The sequence below is a fragment of the Perissodus microlepis genome, chromosome 3 (assembly GCF_051167445.1).
Source record: "Perissodus microlepis isolate ML-2025 ecotype Zambia chromosome 3, ASM5116744v1, whole genome shotgun sequence".
NCBI classification, from domain to species: Eukaryota; Metazoa; Chordata; class Actinopteri; order Cichliformes; family Cichlidae; genus Perissodus; species Perissodus microlepis.
The window spans coordinates 46,100,047-46,121,672 of record NC_140463.1 but is presented as its reverse complement, the minus strand read 5'-3'; the positions used below and the strand labels follow the sequence as shown (position 1 = coordinate 46,121,672).

Genomic DNA, 21,626 nt, shown 5'->3' with positions numbered 1-21,626 from the left:
CCGGTCCGAACCACCAAAGTAAAACTGAGCTCCAAACCAGACAGCCACGAATACAGGAAAGAATAAACTGATTAAAGCCTAGTGACAATCATTTTCACCATCCAATAAAATTTGCCCTACCAAGTTTCTTCAGGGTCAAAATAAAACAAACACAATCAAAAAACTTTTTTTTTACTTCATAATACAAAACATTTAAACATATTTTACCAAATAATTACATTATGTCTAAACACGTACATACATAAAATATAATTTAATAAAATAATTATAATCAAAATTATGACAAGTATAATAAAATGGTTTTCAACAGGGGAAATAGCTTTCACCATAATTAAGTTTTATTTGTATGGTGCCAAATCATAACATCGTGAAAGAATGTCACTCCAACTTAGTGGAGTTCGAATATCTGTTTCTTTCAGAAGATTCAGATCATGTGCCTGCCAGCTGCTTGTATGGATGGTAAGACAGAAAAAAATTCTGGGTTTAATTCTATCCATACCCCAGCTACAGCTGCATGCTGCTTTCATGTTCACTCTCTTTGACTTTGGAATTGTGGCAAGGATTGTGATTTAGCCAGCAGGAGGTGAGTCCTGAATATGTCAAGATTTCTTCACCTCATCTGGAAAATGTCTTTTCTGCAACGCCGTCACTCCAGTGTATTTTTGTCCTGCCGGGGAGAGAGTGGACACTGAGATGTAACACAAATGACTCGTTTTTTGCGGGTCCTCTGCTTTGTTGGGAGGACATTACCACATGTCACACTGAAAGTGCAAACAGTGTTTTAACTGTCAACTTTCTGTCACAGTAAATTTTATCACGTGCAATAAAACATTGACATTGTCAAAGTCAAAGTAAACTTTATTGTCATCCCTGCTATACACAGTACAGTATATAGAGAGACGAGACGATGAGGCTCCAGTTACATTCAGTTCAAAAGAACAACAACAAATACAGTAAGAGCAAGAACAAGAATAGAATTGTATACACTTTGAGGTAAAGGGTCAATAACATTTTAAAATTTACAATCATGATTTAAAGTGGCTTTGAAGTGTTTCACATGGCCAACATAGCAGCTTTACAGTTTACAATGTGAGTGATTTAAAGTGACCTTGAGTGAGATAAAGTAAAGTGACCAGCATGAGCAGGATTCCTGAGAGTGGGATTGTCTATAGAGCAGCACCTATATTTACAAAGGTAGTGGTATGTGGGGTGCATAGAGTCTGTTAGTGTGTGTAGAGGGGGGGAGTGGGGGAGCCGGTAGTGAGTTCAGGAGTCTGATGGCTTGCGGGAAAAAGCTATCTTATAGTCTGGAGGATCGGGCCCCAATGCTGCGATAGCGTCTGCCGGATGGGAGGAGGGAAAAAAGTCCGTGTGAGGGGTCAAGCACTATGCAGGAGGCCTTGCTGATGCAGCGCCTGTGGAAGATGCCCTGTAGCCGAGGGAGAGATGTAGGGTGAAATGTACATGGCCTCAGCCGGCAACATACGCCCTGGTGAAATGTAGTTGGCCTCAGTAGCTCAGGCCCTGTTGTAATGTGGATGGCATAAACGAGCAGCAGAGGCCCTGGTGGGGTGAAGATGGCCTCACAGGAAGCACTGTCCCTGGTGTAATGTGGATGGTAGAAGCCAGCATCACAGTCCCTGGTGTAATGTGAATGGCCTCAGCCAACAGCAAAGGACCTGGTGTGGTGAAGATGGCCTCACAGGAAGCACAGGCCATGGGGTAATTTGGATGGCCTCAGCCAAAAACACTGGCCCTGGTGAAATGTGGATGGTATTGGCCAGCACCACAGCCCCTGGTGTAATGTGAATTTCCTCAGCAAACACCACTGGCCTTGGTGTAATGTGGATCGCATCAGCGAGCAACACAAGCCCTGGTGAAATGTGGATGGCATCAGCCAGCAGCAAAGACCCTTATGTGGTGAAGATGGCCTCACAGGGAGCACTGGCCCTGGTGTATTGTGGATGGGATCAGCCACCAACACAGGCCCTGGTGAAATGTAGTTGGCCTCAGCAATGAACACAGGCCCTGGTGAAATGTAGTTGGCCTCAGCCGGTAGCACAGGCCCTGTTGTAATTTGGATGGCCTCATTTAACAACACTGGCCCTCGTGAAATATGGATGGTATACACACCCTGGTGTAATGTGAATGGCCTTAGCCAACACCACTGGCCCTGGTGAAATGTGCATGATATTGGTCAGCACAGGTGTAATGTGGATGGCATCAACGAGCAGCAGAGGACCTGGTGGGGTGAAGATGGCCTCACAGGAAGCACTGTCCATGGTGTAATGTGGATGGTAGAAGCCGGCATCACAGTCCCTGGTGTAATGTGGATGGCCTCAGACAGCACCACAGGCCCTGGTGAAATGTGGATGGTACTGGCCAGCACCACAGGCCCTGGTGTATTGTGGATCGCTTCAGCCAGCAACACAAGCCCTGGTGAAATGTGGATGGTATCAACGAGTAGCACAGGCCCTGGTGAAATGTACATGGCCTTAGCCAGCAACATACGCCCTGGTGAAATGTAGATGTCCTCAGCAAGTAGCACAGGCCCTTTTTTTGTGTGGATGGTCTCAGCCAGCAACACAGACGCCCTGGTGAAATGCATTTGGCCTCAGCCAGTAGCACAGGACCGGGTGTAAGGTGGATGGCATCAGCCAGCAACGCAGGCTCTGGTGAAATGTGGATGGCCTCAGCCAGTAGCACAGGCCCTGGTGTGATGTGGATGGCATCAGCCAGCAACACAGGCCCTGGTGTGGTGAAGATGGCCTAACAGGAAGCACAGGTCCTGGTATAATGTGGATGGGGCCTCAGCCAGTAGCACAGGCCGTGGTGAAATGTAGCTGGCCTCAGCCAGTAGCACAGGCCCTGGTGCAATGTGGATGGAATCAGCCAGCAACACAGGCCCTGGTGAAATGTGGATGGTAACGGCAAAAACCACATGACCTGGTGTAATGTGCATGGCATCAACGAGTAGCACAGGCCCTGGTGCAATGTGAATGGCCTCAGCCAGCAACTCAGGCCCTGGTGTGGTGAAGATGGCCTCATAGGGAGCACTGGCCCTGGTGTAATGTGAATGGCATCAGCCAGCAGCACAGGCCCTGGTGCAATGTGGATGGTATCAGCCAACAATCCAGGCCCTGGTGAAATGTAGTTGGCCTCAGCCAGTAGCACAGGCCCTGTTGCAATGTAAATAGACTCATCTAACAACACTGTCCCTGGTGAAATATGGATGGTATTGGTCAGCACCACACACTCTGGTGTAATGTGAATGGCCTTAGCCAACACCACTGGCCCTGGTGAAATGTGCATGATATCGGTCAGCATCACAGGCCCGGGTGTAATGTGGATGGCATCAACGAGCAGCAGAGGCCCTGGTGGGGTGGAGATTGTCTCACAGGAAGCACTGTCCCTGGTGTAATGTGGATGGTCTCAGACAGCAGCACAGGCCCTGGTGTGGTGAAGATGTTTTCACAGGGAGCAGGGGCCCTGGTGCAATGTGGATGGCCTCAGCCAGCAACACAGGCCCTGGTGTGGTGTCGATGGCCTCACAGGGAGCACTAGCCCTGATGAAATGTGGATGGCATCAGCAAGTAGCACAGGCCCTGGTGAAATGTGGATGGTAACGGCAAAAACCAAAGGCCCTGGTGTAATGTGCATGGCATCAACGAGTAGCACAGGCCCTGGTGAAATGTAGTTGGCCTAAGCCAGAAACACAGGGCCTGGTGAAATGTGGTTGGCCTAAGCTAATAGGAAAGGCCCTTGTGTATTGTGGATCGTATCAGCCAGCACCACAGACCCTGGTCTGGTGAAGATGGCCTCAGCCAGAAGCACAGGCCCTGGTGTGGTGAAGTTGGCCTCACAGGGAGTACTGGCCGTGGTGAAATGTGGATGGCATCATCAACTAGCAAAGGCCCTTGTGTATTGTGGATGGCAACAGCCAGCAACACAGGCCCTGGTTTAAATGTAGTTGGCCTCAGCCAGCAACACTGGCCCTGGTGAAATATGGATGGTATTGGTCAGCACCACACACCCTGGTGTAATGTGAATGGCATTAACGAGCAGCAGAGGCCCTGGTGTATTGTGGATGGTATTGGCCTGCACAACAGGCCCTGGGGTAATGTGGGTGGCCAGCAGCACAGGCCCTTGTATAATGTGGATGGTATCAGCCAGCAGCACAGACCCTGGTCAGGTGACGATGGCCTCACAGGAATCACTGGCCCTGGTGTAATGTGGAAGGCCTCACAGGGAGCACTGGCCGTGGTGAAATGTGGATGACATCAGCCAGCAACACAGGTTCTGTTTAAATGTAGTTGGCATCAGCCAGCAACACAGGCCCTGGTGTCGCGAAGATGGCCTCAGCCATGAACACAGGCACTGGGGAAATGTAGATGGCCTTAGCCGGCAACATACGCCCTGGTGAAATGTAGTTGGCCTAAGCCAGAAGCAAAGGCCCTGGTGCAATGTGGATGGCCTCATCTAACAACACTGGCCCTGCGGAAACGTGGATGGTAATGGCCAGCACCACAGACGCTGGTGTAATGTGTATGGCCTCAGACAGCAGCACTGGCTCTGGTGTCGTGAAGATGGCCTCACAGGGAGCACAGGCCCTGGTGAAATGTGGATGGCCTCAGCCATGAACACAGGCCCTGGCGAAATGTAGATGGCCTTAGCCGGCAACATACGCCCTGGTGAAATGTAGTTGGCCTCAGCCAGTAGCACAGGCCTTGTTGTAATCTGGAAGGCCTCATCTTACAACACTGTCCCTGGTGAAATATGGATGGTATTGGTAATCACCACAGACCCTGGTGTAATGTGGATGGCCTTAGCCAACACCACTGGCCCTGGTGAAATGTGCATGATATCGGTCAGCACCACAGGCCCTGTTGTAATGTGGATGGCATCAACGAGCAGCAGAGGCCCTGGTGTGGTGAAGATGGCCTCACAGGAAGCACAGTCCCTGGTGTAATGTGGATGGCCTCAGACAGCAGCACAGGCCCTGGTGAAATGTGGATGGTATTGGCCAGCACCACAGACCCTGGTGTAATGTGTATGGCCTCAGCCAACAACAGTGGCCCTGGTGTGGTGAAGATGGCCTCACAGGAAGCACAGTCCCTGGTGTAATGTGGATGGCCTCAGACAGCAGCACAGGCCCTGGTGAAATGTGGATGGTATTGGCCAGCACCACAGACCCTGGTGTAATGTGTACGGCCTCAGCCAACAACAGTGGCCCTGGTGTGGTGAAGATGGCCTCACAGGAAGCACTGTCCCTGGTGTATTGTGAATGTCCTCAGCCAACACCACAGGCCCTGGTGTAATGTGGATGGCATCGACCAGTAGCACAGGCCCTTGTGTATTGTGGATCGCATCAGCCAGGAGCATCTTCATCATCTTCACCACACCAGCACAGGCCCTGGTGTGGTGAAGATGGCCTCACAGGGAGCACCGGCCGTGGTGAAATATGGATGGCATCAGCAACTAGCAGAGGCCCTTGTGCATTGTAGTTGGCCTCAACCAGCAACTAACGCCCTGGTGAAATTTAGCTGACCTCAGCCAGTAGCACAAGCCCTGGTGTGGTGAAGATGTCCTCCCAGGAAGCAATGGCCCTGGTGTAATGTGTATGGCCTCAGCCAGCAGCACAGGCCCTTGTATATTGTGGATGGCATCAGCCAGAAACACAAGTCCTGGTGTGGTGAAGATGGCCTCACAGGGAGCAGCGGCCCTGGTGCAATGTGGATGGCCTCAGCAAGCAACACAGGCACTGGTGTGGTGAAGATGGCCTCACATGGAGCGCTGGCCCTGGTGTAATGTGGATGGCATCAGCCAGTAGCACAGACCTTTTTGTATTGTGGATGGCATCACCCACCAACACAGGCACTGGTGAAATGTAGTTGGCCTCAAATGTAATGTGGCCCTTGATTTCAAAAGGGCCACATTACACAGGCCCTTTTGAAATCTAGTTGGCCCAATCCAGAAGCACAGGCACTGGTGTGGTGAACATGGCCTCACAGGAAGCACTGGCCCTGGTTTAATGTGGATGGCTTCAGAGGGCAGCACAGCCCCTGGTGAAATGTAGTTTGCCTCGGCCAGAAGCACAGGACCTGGTGTGGTGGAGATGGCCTCACCGGAAGCACTGGCCCTTGTGTAATGCGGCTGGTATCAGCCAGCAGCACAGTCCCTGGTGTGGTGATGATGACCTCACAGGAAACACTGGCTCTGGTGTAATGTGGATGGCGTCAGCCAACACCACTGGCCCTGGTGTGGTGAAGATGTCCTCAAGGCGAGCACTGGCCCTGATGAAATGTAGTTGGCCTAAACCAGAAATACAGGGCCTGGTGAAATGTGGATGGCCTCACAGGAAGCACTGGCCGTGGTGTAATGTGGATGGAATCAGCCAGTAGCACAGGCCCTTGTGTATTGTGGATGGCATCAGCCAGCAACACAGGCCCTGGTGTGGTGAAGATGGCCTCACCGGAAGCACTGGCCCTTGTGTAATGCGGCTGGTATCAGCCAGCAGCACAGTCCCTGGTGTGGTGATGATGACCTCACAGGAAACACTGGCTCTGGTGTAATGTGGATGGCGTCAGCCAACACCACTGGCCCTGGTGTGGTGAAGATGTCCTCAAGGCGAGCACTGGCCCTGATGAAATGTAGTTGGCCTAAACCAAAAGCACAGGCCCTGGTGTGTGTAAGATGGCCTCACAGGAAGCACTGGCCGTGGTGTAATGTGGATGGAATCAGCCAGTAGCACAGGCCCTTGTGTATTGTGGATGGCATCAGCCAGCAACACAGGCCCTGGTGTGGTGAAGATGGCCCCACAGGGAGCACTGGCCGTGGTGTAATGTGGATGGAATCAGCCAGTAGAAATGCCCTTGTGTATTGTGGATCGTATCAGCCAGCAACACAAGCCCTGGTGAAATGTGGATGGTATCAACGAGTAGCACATGCCCTGGTGTAATGTGGATGGTATCAGCCACAGGCCCTGGTGTGGTGAAGATGGCCTCACAGGAATCACTGGACCTTGTGTAATGTGGATGGCCTAAGCCAGCAGCACAGACCCTGGTCTGGTGAAGATGGCCTCAGCCAGAAGCACAGGCCCTGGTTTGGTGAAGTTGGCCTCACAGGGAGCACTGGCCGTGGTCAAATGTGGATGGCATGAGCAACTAGCAGAGGCCCTTGTGTATTGTGGATGGCATCAGTCAGCAAAACACGCTCTGTTTAAATGTAGTTGGCCTCAGCCAGCAACACAGGCCCTGGTGAAATGTAGATGGCATCAGCCAGCAACATACGACCTGGTGAAATTTAGCTGGCCTCACCCAGAAGCAAAGGCCCTGGTGTAATGTGGATGGCATCAGCCAGCAACGCAGGCTCGGTTGAAATGTAGATGGCCTCAGACAGCAGCACAGGCCCTGGTGAAATGTAGTTGGCCTCAGCCAGTAGCACAGGCCCTGTTGTAATGTGGATGGCCTCATCTAACAACACTGGCCCTGGTGAAATATGGATGGTATTGGTAAGCACCACACACCCTGGTGTAATGTGGATGGCCTTAGCTAACACCACTTGCCCTGGTGAAATGTGCATAATATCGGCAAGCACCACAGGCCCGGGTGTAATGTGGATGGCATCAATGAGCAGCAGAGGCCCTGGTGTGGTGAAGATGGCCTCACAGGAAGCACAGTCCCTGGTGTAATGTGGATGGTATTGGCCAGCACCACAGACCCTGGTGTAATGTGTATGGCCTCAGTCAGTAGCAAAGGCCCTTGTGTATTGTGGATCGTATCAGCTGAAGAGAAACCTGGGGTTGTTCTTATTTTCTTCAATCAGTGATGAATAGTAAGATGTTCTGGCTTTGCGGAGGGCTTTCTTATAAAGCAACAAACTATTTCTCCAGGCTAAATGTTGATCCTCTAAATTTGTGACACGCCATTTCCTCTCCAGATTACGAGTCTTCTGCTTTAGGCTACGTGTTTGAGAATTATACCACGGAGTCAGGTACTTCTGATTTGAGGCCTTAGTTTTCACAGGAGCTACAGTATCCAGAGTCGTACGTAGTGAGGAGGTAAAATTATTAACAAGATAATCGACCTCTGTAGCGTTCAGATAGCAGCTCTGCTCTGTGTTGGTACAGGGCATTGAATATGATAACAGTGGGTAAACTTAGCTACAGCGTTTTCAGAAAGACATCTACTGTGATAAAGTCTACTCTCCACTGCTGTGTAATCAATTATTGTAAATGTAAATGTTATCAGGAAATGATCAGACAGGAGAGGATTTTCAGGAAACACTGTTAAATGTTCAGTTTCTATTTCATATGTTAAAACAAGATCTAGAGTGTGATTAAAGTGGTGGGTGGGTTCTTTTACATTTTGAGAGAAACCAATTGAGTCTAATAACAGATTAAATGCCATGTTGAGGCTGTCATTTTTAGCATCTACATGGATGTTAAAATCACCCACAATAATTATTTTATCTGAGCTCAGAACTAAATTAGATATAAAGTCTGAGAAATCAGACAGAAACTCTGTGTAAGGCCCAGGTGGACGATAGATGATAACAAGTAAGACTGGTTTCTGAGTTTCACAGCTGGGGTGGACAATGTTAAGCATCAGGCTTTCAAATGAATTTAAAGTCTGTCTTGGTCTTTCATTAATTAATAGGCTGGTGTGAAAAATTGCTGCCACACCGCCCCCTCGGCCTGTGCTTCGAGATTTCTGGTAGTTGGAATGACTCGGGGGTGTTGATTCATTTAAACTAACATAATCATCCTGCTGCAACAAGGTTTCTGTAAGGCAGAGTAAATCAATTTGTTCATCAATTATTAAGTCATGTACTATCAGAGACTTGGAGGAGAGAGACCTAATATTCAATAATCCACATTTCACTGTTTTACTCTTTGGTTCAGATGTGGATACTGTATTGTTCTTTCTTTGTAATTGTTTATGTTTAAGTTGTTTGTTGCTGGTTTTTAGTTTGTTTTTTGTCTGTTTGGGAGCTGACACAGTCTCTATGGAGATGGGTTTTTGGGGGGTAGCAGGAGGAGAGAAGCTGCAGAGAGGCGTGTAAGACTGCAACTCTGCTTCCTGGTCCCAACTCTGGGTAGTCATATTTTTGGGGGTTTAATAAATTTGTCCATATTTCTAGAAATGAGAGCTGCTCCATCCAAAGTGTGATGGATGCCGTCTCTCCTAACAAGACCAAGTTTCCTCCAGAAGGTTTGCCAATTATCTATGAAGCCCACATCGTTTCTGGGACACCACTCAGACAGCCAGCAATTTAAGGAGAACATGCGGCTAAACATGTCACTCCTGGTCTGATTGGGGAGGGGGCCGGAGAAAACTACAGAGTCCCACATTGTTTTGGCAAAGTTGCACACCGATTCAATGTTGATTTTAGTGACCTCCAATTGGCGTAACCGGGTGTCATTACTGCCGATGTGAATTATGATTTTACTGTATTTATGTTTACCCTTAGCCAGCAGTTTTAAATTTCCTTCAATGTCGCCTGCTCTGGCCCCTGGAAGACAATTGACTATGGTTGCCGGTGTCTCTAGCTTCACACGTCTGAGAACAGAATCACCAATTACCAGAGTTTGACCCCCGGCGGGTGTGTCGCCGAGTGGGGAAAAACGGTTAGACACATGAACGGGTTGGTGGTGTACCTGGGGCTTCTGTTTAGGACTATGCTTCCTCCTCACCGTCACCCAGCCGCCCTCTTTCCCCAGCTGCTTGGGGTCTGCCGGGGAACAGCTAGCGGGGCCTACGCTATCTTCGGCTGCACCAGCTACAGGGGCCTGGCTAGCTACGGGTGAATGAAGGGTGCGAAGCCGAGTCTCCAATTCAGTAATCCTGGCCTCCAGAGCTGCAAATATGCTACATTTGTTACAGATATCATTACTGCTAAAGGAGGCCGAGGAGTAACTAAACATCTGACACAATGAGCAAGAAAGTGCAGGAGGGACAGGTGAAGTAGCCATGGTGCTAACGAGTCGGCTACGAGCTAAGCTAAGCTAGCGAAACAGTACAGAGACAGTGAGTGAATACTTTGGCTATAAATTAGGTAGTGAGTACACAGAAAGTGTGCTTCGGATGAAGCACGTGAAGATTATACTATGAAAACAGAATGTATTTAAAAGTTGTTAATTAAATTGCTAAGCAAATAAGCTACTCAGAAACACCACTGTGTTTAAGCAGGAACAGGAAGTGATACTCTACCGCAGAGCGAGCGAACACCAAGTGACAGCTGCCATACTGCATCACACTCAGTGCATTTCAATCATTTCTCCAGCGAGTTTGATAGCTAGCAAAATAATAATCATAATTTTAAAAAAAAATAGCATGTGTAACGTACACGTACTGGAAAATTATTTACTAGGACTCACCTATCATGCGACTGGAGAGCGCAAACTCCGCCATTGTGGTTTTCCATCAAACACTCATTAAAACAGCAACCTACAGGTATGTTAGCGCACTCATCCCCAACTGTCCGAGGGAGGGGCGGGGTCACACTTTGAAACAGATGCAAGGCAGCCCAGGTGGGGAAATTTTGCTTTTGCTTTTTGCAACTCATTTTATTTCTCTATCTGACAAGAAAACTATTCAATCAGATAGTTATTTATTGTGAATGAAATACAGTTACATTTTCAAGAACTTTTAAGCACCACATCTGAAATTCCAACACTTTTCAAACCTCGAAAAGACAACATTAGAATTCAAGCATTTCCCAGGATTTCAAGCACCCGTACGAACCCTGATTTTTATACTCAAAAATCCATCCACAAGCTTCAACGCGTCCAGAACTCTGCTGCCTGTATCATCACCAGGACCCCTTCTATCCACCACATTACTCCTGTCCTGCAGCAGCTTCACTGGCTCCCGGTCAAATATCGTATCAATTTCAAAATACTCTTGTACACATTTAAGGCTATTCATCATCTCTCCCCTCAAAACAGGACTACAACAGTTCAAAATCAGGACTACTTAGGACTTAACCAAAACAGAACCAGAATCAAAACTAGATAATAGTAGCACTAAAAATCATCATAGACCTGCACTACACTTATTTTTTAATTCTACCAAAGTACAATATTTAGATTTTGAAAAGTTTATATAATTATTTAGCCTTGTTGTGCAAACAAGTCTGCATAACTTAATGAATATAGAATTTGAAAAGTAACAAATGGTATCTAAAAAGTTACACTAGGCACTAGATACATGTTCTGATGAGTTTTAGCAAACAACCATTTGACTAACATGTGTGTCTCACCTGCTCTCGTTCCATCTCTGTTCTGTCCTCATTCTCCATCTCCCTCTCTGTTCCTCTCTCTCCCTCTCTGTTCCTCTCTCCCCCTCTCTGTTCCTCTCTCTCCCTCTCTGTTCCTCTCTCCCCCTCTCTGTTATGAATAAAAAGAAGATTTATTCATAACACACGTGAAAAGACCCAGGAAAACCGAGTAAAGGATAAAAACGATAACAAAATAACGCTGAAAACCGATAAAAACCCTGAAAACTATACATTTCACACCTGAGCCTCAACTCTCACAGCCCGGAACCAAACGACTCACGGACCGGTAACGGTCCGAGGCCCAGGGGTTGGGGACCGCTGTGCTAGAGCTGTGCTAGAGCTGTGCTAGAGCTGTGCTAGAGCTGTGCAACAGGCGGTCATTTACTATTTAACAGGTCGTAATTTACCGTAATTTAAAGAAACAGTAACATACTGTAAGAGTGGAGGGTTCCAAAAAAAATTGTATTGTATTAAAAAAAAAAGAACCATATATTTATTTATATATATTTTTATATAAAAACATATATATATACCCACTATCGATCGATTGAGATAGGTAGATAGATATACACACACAAAATATAATTCATGTGCTTCACACCACTTTTTATTTCTGTTCTGATTTTCCTCTGCAGAAATACACATTTCCAAAATCAAAAACCGAAAAGAACTGAAAACATATTTTCATTGAGGAAGCACTTGTTTTTACTAAACCATGTAATCCATTATTTTCCAGATGGGTGTACAAACAATAACGATATTATGTCATATCCATATCATGGCAGACAACATATAAATACAATATGAATATAATATCAAGCCCCACACGTCTGCCTTTATATACACTTTGTCCAAAATACTGGCTCACACCACCAAATCAATGCACAAAACAGGGTCCACAAGGACATGGATGAGCGTGTGTGGTGTGAAGGAACTTGACTGACCTGCACTGAACCCTGATCTTGCCTTGTGGACTGAGTTCATTGATTTGTAGGGTGAGCCAATACATGTGACAATTAAAGTGTAATTAGCTGAAATAATTTTTAACAAACGGGTAAAAGAAGGAAAAAAAATCAAAACTGTTGCACTCAAAAAAACCTATTGGACAGAGACAGCGTCTTGCAAGATGGCGAGAGAGCTTGTCTTCATTGTTGCTCGTCTTGTGTAAATGTCCAGAAAGCATGGGCCATGGATCATCTGTGGAGACACAGGTAACAACACATTGGTCACTTAAATTATACAAGAAATTCACTAAAAATGGCAAAAACAGTTACCTAATTTGAAGTTTTCCACTCAAATTCAGTAAGCCGCTGGAGGAAAGTTGTGACATGAGGGTTAATGTGAACAACCTTTCGCTTCACAGTGGTCCCAGTCTTCCTGCTTGTCCCAACCTTGGAGGTACATTTTGTTCCCTCTTCAGGGTTTATCCTTACAAAAAACCTTAAAACATGCCATAATAAATAGTAGCATACAGTAACATTGAGTTGTGATTTGAAATAATGAGTTACTTAGGGATAATTTATTCATCATCTATCACTATTAGCTAACTGTTCAAAAATACCTCTGAATTAGTTCCAACGTTGCACACGCTGACTCCTGGTATTCCAGGTTCAATACCAAAGAAGACTGACATTACATCAGCACAGGTGTTCTCTCTGTCCAGCTCAACAATTACACGCCCTTCTGCACTCACCATCCAGCAGGTGGCGGTCATTGAACTTTGTCCTTAAATGTATAGGGGCAACATGTTGTCATTATGCAACATAAAATAATTTCAGTACTTCACTTCTTCACACTGTCTAGATAGTCATAAAGCAAATACCTACGTACAGTTAATTATTAATGGCCTTATGTACATAAGTCTGTTTTAACATATTATAATTGTACATAATTGGGAATTATTCTGCCCATTAAACACACCTAACAAAGAGTCAGCCCAGTTAAATTACCGGAGATGAATCAACTGTATGGTTATTTTGGAGTTTATAGTTTGTGCTGCTGTTAGACTTTACAGTATTGACTTCAGTATTTCTGCTGTTGGTGTAGCTAGACTACTATGTTGATCAGTAATATGTAATGTGAAATTTGATATTGTTACTTTGCTTGATTCACTGAGACACATGTCCAACAACCTTGGTTTATAAAGGAAATTACAGAAATTTGAGCTAACAAAACAGAGACTGGATACCTGTGTCCACGAAAAGCTCCTGTGCCAAACAGAAATTTTAATATGGTCTAATCAGCTCCATTTCATGAATGACTTCTTACCAAGCATAATCAGCCTTGGGGTGCTTGGTAGGTTGCTCTCTGCTTCAGGGAACATCCTGGTAGATGTTTCCTGCCAGAAAAAGGACCAAGACATTTTATGGAACAAAAACAACAACAACAACAAAAAAAAACAAAAACAAAAACAGGACAGCAAGAAAAAGCATCAAACATAGAGCTGTGTGAAAAAAGCTTACATCTGCCAAGACAAAGAGGGAGTCTTCATCTTCCTTGTAATACTTCATCATGAGAAGTATGGCTGCTGTGCCAACCTTGTTGTTGGTCAAAACTCCCTCACTTTCTATCTGCTGGATGAGTGTCCTTATACCAAGGTTCCATTTGAGCTTCTGGCTGGAGAAATAGTTAATAATCCTTCTGCCTTTGGTTATGAGGGCCTGACCTAAGCGCTCACTGATATCGATGCCTGTGAGTTTTTATAAGTGGTTCGAAAGACCTTTCCGAGTAAACAAGAATGGCCACTGCTCCTGAATTTCAGCTACTGAAGGTGAGGGACAACTGTTGATAAGCTGCCGCTGAGAAATATATGTGAGGCACATGAAGTCATCCACATCAGGTCTCTCCACAGCTCCAGGTCCTTGTGAATTGAAAATTGTTAACAAGATGTGTTTCTTTTCCTCTAAAGAAGTTGGCGTTTCCCCCTCAGGAAGTTCAACTGGCTGCCAATTTATACAACCATAGCTATCAACAAGGCATCTAACTTTTTTAGGTGGGGTTGCACTACTGTTGGGACTGCAGTCTTCCTCATTCCTGGTTCTCTTTGTTTGACGAAGACGATTTGATGCTTCTTAGTAGTGAATAATGTCCACAACCCAGTCTTTCTCCCTTTTCAGTAAGATCTGCAGATGTTTGAGGGTATCTGTTTACAATGATTTTAGCAACTTCTTCACATGATGCACGTTTAGGGTTTCTGCAGTGAACTTGCATGGCCTCCACAACAATTCTGACCATACTTCTCCTGTCCTCTGGATGAGCTCTGTCTCCTCTTGTGATTGCATGCGACAGTCGGAGTGGAAATCTTTCCCAAGGAATCTGTAAGTGTGAGACCCAAGAGCTGGAGTAATGGTTGTACATAGTGGTGGACGTGGAGGAGGAGGGGTGAGGTGGATGGCTTGATGTTTCAGCTGATGCAGCAGGGCAAGGTTCCAGAGTAATGGTGTCATTCAGGTTCTCTGGTCTGTTGCCATCTAAAAAAATAAATAAATAAAGATCATTGGAAAAGCTACCTTAAAAAGCTACTATGTCAACAAATATGTCCTCACTAAAAGATGAACCCTTCAATTAGGATTGAGTAGTAACGGCAAGGCAGTTTTGGGGACCTTGTCTGAAGATGAAAAGAAGCAATCCCAGGACTGCAAAAGAACTACAAACTCAAGGTCTTGCGTTGAAAAGACCTTGAGTCAATATATTTTACAGTATGTCACAATTTCAAACCCTTAGTTGTACCACTACCAATGAAAGGTTAATGGTGTTAGATTTAGTGTCTACTTTTGTTTATGTTTTCCGTGTTAATTATCTACCGGACAATGTGAGCCCCAAAACGCTCTTCAATATTATACTGTCAAAGTACATGTGTAGTATGGTGAAGAGAAAAAAAAAAGCTAATCAAGCTAATCAGTGACATATGAGTCTATGAGTGACCTTCAAATCATAGACTCAAGTCTATGATTTATACAGAACCTACACAAACCTCCTTTAAATGCAAGAAGTAGTTTACGTATTTGAATTGGTGTGAGAAAGGGTTTGAGATCTTCTGCCTCCACAAACAAAAGATCACTTTTTTGTTGTACACCAATAACGTCCGTCAGATGTTCTACAATGCAGATTATTTTCTCTCTGTCTAGTGCCGGCAGGAGCCTTGTGAGTTCCTCTTCAATTTCCATCCCTGAAAAAGAATTAAGAGGAAACTGAATGGTGTAGGGAGACAACAAAAAGGCCTGCCATGTTATAAAGTGGTAGTGGGTAATAATCCATCAGACTGTCAGCATTTACACACACACTTCTTTCTGTAGGGCAACGCAAGCAGTGAAGTCCAAGGTCAATGAGAAGTACTGAGTGATGCAACTCGAGCACAAAGTACAATCCAGAATCGTTAACAAGTATAACAGCTATCTTCCCAAAAAACCAAGCCATCATCAGTGTCATCTACAATGGAAACATAGCCTTTCACATACTTGGTACCTTTGTGGACAACTGCTGACACATCCAAAGTGGTCTGATTAGTGCAGCCGGCTTTTGCCACAGCTTCTTGAATGACAGCGTTGTAAAGATGATGATTGTAATCACTTGCTTCTCCAATGATTTGAACTGTAGGTGGAAACAATTGGCCCACTGAGAGGTAGGACTGCAGTAACTGATGCCGTTCTGTCAGAGTCTTGCATAAGTTGACGAAGTTGTGCACTGTTCTTGTACATGCTTTGAAATACGAGTGCTTGCTCTCAAACCTAAGGGTCCACAAACGAATGAGTGGTCCAAAGTGAAGGATAAGCTCTGCATAATGTAACAAATAGTGATGTTTAGCTTTTAAAGCTTTGTCAGGAAACCTACTGTGTCTCAGATGTATATAGTCCTCTATCAGTATCTTTAGGTAGGCAATGTCATTGTGACTTATTTTGGGGGCACATACAATATCAACAATGTCTCTAAGTTTAAGGCATAACTGCCAAACCTCACTATCCACAGGATGTTTTATCTTTTCACCAATGTACAGAGGCAGAAGTCGTAGAAGACACCAGTTCTGTGCTGCCACTTCCTACGTGTTTGAACTGTACAATTGCTCTGTTTAACTGGTTGTATGTGAAATGCCCTTCCACTTGCACAAGGGTATCAATATATAGCGACAAGTCACTGGAAACCACTCCTTCAAATAAATCATGGCCCAAACATGGAGGTAACCCAGAGCACACATGGAAATACTTCAGTGAATTAAACACAGAGTCAAATTTAATGCCATTCACAACCGAGTGGTCACTTGTAGAGAGGACCTCAACACTGTCTTTATAGTTATCAGCTGTTCTTTTTTGTCCAAGTGATAGTGGATCATTGATAAAGTTTTCCCTGTCAATTAAGCAGTATCTGCAAAAATGTTTGCTGCAGCTGAAATTCTCAGTGAAACCACCTATGCAGTGGGAGCCCAGATTGTCTCCTAAGATGGCTATCAAAGCTGCCTTCATTATGGTTCCATCCTCTACCAGAACACCTGTCTCTTCCATATCTTTAAGGTCTGCAATAAGACTGGAAAAAACTTTGTTATGGCCAAAAGTTTTGAAGTCAGTGTTCCTGCAAAGCAGAACAAGTTGCATTGCATCAACAGAGGACCGGTTGTGTGGCAAGATCTCACCTAGAGTCATGTACACTGCCAGGATTTTATGTTTCTTTTTGCCAGACCCTAATGGATTAACCACTTCAAATGCATCTTGGTAGAGAATGAGTGAAAGAGATGATGGATAGTGCTGTAAAAGTGCATTATCCTTGACATTTTGACCATCTGAGACATCCTCTAAAACCATGTCTGGTGATCGGCGTAGTTTTGACTGTTTGTACTGTTCCCGTATTGTGGGTTGTCTCAAGAGAGACTTCAGTGTTTCTTTAATTGGCACATACTGAAAATAACGCTGTTTGCCTGTACTGTCAGATCCTAAAAAAAATTGAGTGGGTTCCACATAACTGAAATTTTCTTTGAAAAATGTCTTCCTTGTTTTGTCAGATCTCAACACACCTTTATTGTACAGTGTTAAGAGATCATTCTGTGAAAGTTCTTGAATGATGTTATCCACTTCTGCCTGTGGAATATTAAATGCAGACAGTTTGTCAGACAGTTTTGCCACAACATCGTGCATTGCACAGCTGTGAAGATCCTGAAATTCCTCTATGATGCACTGTTTAGTGCTGGTTGGCAAGAGCATTTTAGCCTGCATTTTTAAATAAAATAAAGCCAATCGATCTAGAAAGAAATCTTCATCAGTAGTATTGTGTTGTGAATCCCTGTCTTCTAATAGATTAACTGTGTCCTGTCCTTGTATTATGGCAATTTCACCAATTTCTTGTTGCCTTGACTGCTGAACTGTCTGCTTATGTTTTCGAGAAATATGGCTGGAAAATGATGTTCGGACACTGAAGTATTTAGAGCAACCTTCAAATGGACATAATACTTTTTTCCCCATCTTTGATGTGAAATCTGAGATGGGCACAAAGAGTTGTGAAGTTTTGTGCAGCATACCCACATCCAGGAACTTGACAGCTGAGGTCACCAGTGAACTTACAGGACTCCTCCTCAGTGGCCTCCCTTCTGGTTCTGTGATTCCTATGCATATGTGAACGAAAGGCAGGAAATGTTCTGAAAGTGGCAGGGCAGTTCTCAGTTCCACAGGAAAACCTATAGTTAGCTACATGTTTGTGGCTTTTAACATGCAAACTGAACAATATAAATTTCCGTGCACGGAAGCCACAAAATTTACAAATAAACATAGTTGCAAAAACTTCAATGACAAATTACCTATCCAAAAGACATATGCAATGCAAAAAAAAACAACCCGAAACAAAATAAGAGTATTGTCAATATTCTATGACTCTGTGGTGGCTTCTGCTATCTTTTATGGTGTGGTCTGCTGGGGCGGCAGCATCTCTGCCGGGGACAGGAAGAGACTGAACAGGCTGATCCGAAGGGCCAGCTCTGTTCTAGGATGCCCTCTGGACCCAGTGGAGGTGGTGAGTGACAGGAGAATGGCGGCTAAGCTGTCATCACTGTTGGACAACATCTCCCACCCCATGCAGCAGACTGTGACAGCACTGAGCAGCTCCTTCAGTGGGAGACTGCGGCACCCACGGTGTGGGACGGAGAGATTTCGCAGGTCTTTCCTCCCCACTGCTGTCAGACTCCACAATAAAGACTTTAACTGATCAAACACACACATCCACACATGTGCAATAAGACTAAGTGCAATAATCTTTTTTGGCATCGTTGTATTTTTACTCAGTTGTATATAACATTTGTATTCTATTTTTATCTTATTGTATATTTTATTCTACTGTATATAGTATTTTATTTTATTCTATTCTGTACAGTTGTGTACTGTATTTATTCTTATTGTATTCTAATTTTTGCTTCATAACTTTTGCACTGTCCACTTCCTGCTGTGACAAAACAAATTTCCCACGTGTGGGACTAATAAAGGTTATCTTATCTTATCTTAATAGGGACCAATTCCCAGTTTTGACATGATCAAAATGATTCACAAAAGGCTTCAATGAACACAAAATGTGTGCCGACAAAAAGCACAGTAAAGACAAGTGAGCAGTCCACAAAAATGAAAAAATATTTGAGCTCGACGCTTGAATGAGTTTAGCCTGACTTAGTCAGCACCCCGCACTGTACAGGTAGTACAAGTACACCTGAAAACACCGACCATTTACCACCTTTAAGCATGGTAAATGGGCGTAACCTCGTTAGTTCGCCGATTTACCTGTTGCAAGCATCCATGTTTCTATCATCTATTGACATTTTGTCTTAGCATTTGATTGGAAAATAACCTGGCACGGTAGCTGAAAAATCAAACCAAACAGTAATGAGAACACATTTCTGACTTCTCTCGAATAAGTGAAAAAACACTTACCTTCAGACTGATTCCCTGATTCCAATTCAACTTCAATGTTTCCCATGTCAGTCAGTCTTAGGGAAAAAGTGTTAAGTTTAGATGTTTCATTTACTTTGAGATACTCCCGCATTAATTGGATGAGAAATTTGGAGTCTAGCAGAGTTAGCACGAATAGCATACGATCTTCAGATATAATCCAACCAACTGTGCATTTGACCTGATTGAACTCCATCCAGTTACCTCTGACTGCTTCTAAGTTGCACATCTTAACGGTCTGTAAATTGTCTCTGTTGTTCTTCCACCATCTCATCATCTCTATGTGCTGCAGCAAACTGGGACTGTGGCACAGAATAGTTGATGGTCATGTTGTTCTCCTGCTTTGCAGCTTTGTTTGAGTCTGAATCGCGTCTTAAACACGCACAACTAAGAAAAGCAGATCAATATTTTCTTCTTGTTGTTATTTAATGGTGGTTGGCAACCAGCGAAAGGAGCATTAACCGCCTCGATCAATATCTTCTATCTGCCATTGTTGTTTTGAAAGTGTGCGCCATACGTCACGTTGTACGTCAGGTAAAGGTGTGGTGTCGACTATGGCTCTCCCATTGAGATGTGTAACAAGTGCTACACACACCTGTCGCATAAAACGCTTTAAAAACGTAACATTCGCTTTAAAAACACAACCCAACGCGCTAAACATGAACAAACAAAAACACCCGTGTTACATTATCATGTATATCCAGGACATCTCTTCTGAACCGAGACGAAGTGGTGCTACAAGGGAATTATTTCTATAGGAGAGTGCATTTAATAGCAGTCTGTCCTGCCACAAAATGCACCGCTAAAAATACAGTTTCTGCTTGTCCCAGAATTTATTAAATTTGAGAGTGAAGTTGTAGGACTGATGCTGGTTAGTGGTGTAGGTTTCATGGATGTGACACCTGAACTTGTGTAAAATGACCACCAGAGCATATTCCGGGATTTCTGGTTAGTTCACTGGAGTTAAGCAGAGGTGTCTTAAAAGTACCACCTTATAAAAAATAAAATGAAGTTCCAGTATAAAAAAGAATAAGAAGAGAAAAAGCTACACCCTGCTAAATGCAGTAACTTTTAAACATTACTCTAAATGTAACATATAGAAAGGAAATCAGTCTAAGTATACTTTACCTAGTAAGTATACTACAAATGCTTCTTGGGACTACATTGGCCCCCGTTTTAGTATATAGAAGTATACTTGAAATTAACTTTTAGATGTACTTTTTGTTCACTATAACTGTACTAGCATAATGTCCTTTCCAGTCTATAAGAGTATACTTAAAATATACTCTACTCTAACACAATACTAAACTTACAAGTATACTATTGATTTACTTTTTAGTTTATATTTGGCTTACTTCTGATTAACACATAGTAATTAAAATCCAGTTGAAACATATTTTTCACATGTAACAAATGACTCCATTCCCCAGACAGTCAGATAATAGTTCCAACTATCAATTCAATTTCAATTCAATTCAATTTTATTTATATAGCGCCAAATCACAACAAAAGTCGCCTCAAGGCGCTCCATAGATACAGAGAAAAACCCAACAATCATATGACCCCCTATGAGCAAGCACTTTGGCGACAGTGGGAAGGAAAAACTCCCTTTTAACAGGAAGAAACCTCTGGCAGAACCAGGCTCAGGGAGGGGCGGGGCCATCTGCTGCGACCGGTTGGGGTGAGAGAAGGAAGACAGGACAAAAGACATGCTGTGGAAGAGAGACAGAGGTTAATAACAGATATGATTCAATGCAGAGAGGTCTATTAATACATAGTGAGTGAGAAAGGTGACTGGAAAGGAAAAACTCAATGCATCATGGGAATCCCCGGCAGCCTACGTCTATTGCAGCATAACTAAGGGAGGATTCAGGGTCACCTGGTCCAGCCCTAACTATATGCTTTAGCAAAAAGGAAAGTTTGAAGCCTAATCTTAAAAGTAGAGATAGTGTCTGTCTCCTGAATCCAAACTGGAAGCTGGTTCCACAGAAGAGGGGCCTGAAAACTGAAGGCTCTGCCTCCCATTCTACTTTTAAATACTCTAGGAACAACAAGTAGGCCTGCAGAGCGAGAGCGAAGTGCTCTAATAGGGTGATATGGTACTACAAGGTCATTAAGATAAGATGGGGCCTGATTATTTAAGACCTTGTATGTGAGGAGCAGGATTTTGAATTCTGGATTTAACAGGAAGCCAATGAAGGGAAGCCAAAACAGGAGAAATCTGCTCTCTCTTTCTAGTCCCTGTCAAGAAGGCTTCCTTTGCAGAGAACTACACTCATAGTTCACGTACCAGAATTATATTGCAAACAGGTGAGAAAATGATTTGAGAGTTGAGGTGTATTAACTATTAACCCTTTTCACTCACGGTTTAAACATTTTTTGCCACTCTGTTACTCTGTTCAAAAGGTAAAAGACATTACACAAGAATTTGTG

At 44.3% G+C, this 21,626-nt stretch overlaps 1 pseudogene across 1 annotated transcript; it reads right to left on the bottom strand.

Annotated features, from left to right (window-relative positions):
* Positions 1-12,619: 12,619 nt before the first annotated feature.
* LOC146391682 (uncharacterized) lies at positions 12,620-20,458 on the bottom strand (annotated as a pseudogene). The gene is made up of 5 exons (XR_014799949.1): positions 17,783-20,458; positions 13,743-15,448; positions 13,549-13,618; positions 12,842-13,005; positions 12,620-12,720 (listed from the first exon to the last, which is right to left on the bottom strand). The product of XR_014799949.1 is annotated as an uncharacterized LOC146391682 (transcript).
* Between the last annotated feature and the right edge of the window lie 1,168 nt (positions 20,459-21,626).